Genomic DNA, 963 nt, shown 5'->3' with positions numbered 1-963 from the left:
CATTCATATACACATACCCCAGCCGATCCTCTTGTGTCCACTCGCCGGATCGCCACATCCTCAGGCTGCTCCGATCGCCAGCCGGGCCCCAGATCGCAGGGAGCCCGCACGGAGAGCAGCTAACAAGGTCTCCCAATGAGGCGTGTTTTGTGTCCGGCCCCGCGGCACGAAATCGAGCTCTCTGAGAATGGCTCAAGCCTGTGGGTTCCTCAGCTGATGCTGGATCGCCCCGTTGGCTGGCCGCTGGATTCCAGCACTCGGAACCAGCTCCGGCTCCGGCTCCGGCTCCGGGAGGGCGGCAGGGGGGGGGGGGGGGGGGGGGGGACACATTCGGTACGAGCAGTCGACTTTTGGGCGCACAAGCAAAGCGAAGGGAGCATTCCCCCTTCCAACGAGGAGTGGAAGGGGAAGCGGGCGCGGGCCGGGAAGCAAGCCCCAAGTGCCGGGAACACACGGAAGGCAGGGTGTCGGCCAGTCTGGGCTCCCCACCAACACCCCTGTAGCCAACGGATATCTGCGGTCGGCGAGGAACCTGGGCCAACCGCCGGCCGCGCCGGTGAAGGGCGCCGGCCCGGTCGGGGACGGCCGAGGGGAACACCACCAACACAGCCACGGCCACGCGCGGGGCCAACCGAAGAGACCCGAAGGTACTGCGTCCGAAGAATCCCGGCGCCGCGAGAGGGGCCAAATCTGGAGTCATAGATACGGCGCTGGCTCCGCCATGTGTCGCACGGCGGCCAGCCTGGAGGGCGGCAGATCCCAGCCTCGATCCCCAGCGATCACATGCTCCGGGAAAACTCCGCACTCTTCAGACTAGTCTCCTTCCAGAAAGGCGTATACGCCACAGGTGGCTGTGCCTGGCGGACGAGAGAAAGCCACCGAATGGGGCTTATTAATAGCCCTATCGATTATATGCCCCCCCCCCCCCCCCCAGTCAGACCATGGATGCTTGAACACACACAA

The sequence above is a fragment of the Fonticula alba genome (genome assembly GCF_000388065.1).
Source record: "Fonticula alba strain ATCC 38817 unplaced genomic scaffold supercont2.2, whole genome shotgun sequence".
NCBI classification, from domain to species: domain Eukaryota; order Rotosphaerida; family Fonticulaceae; genus Fonticula; species Fonticula alba.
Note: the sequence above shows the minus strand (reverse complement) of the source record.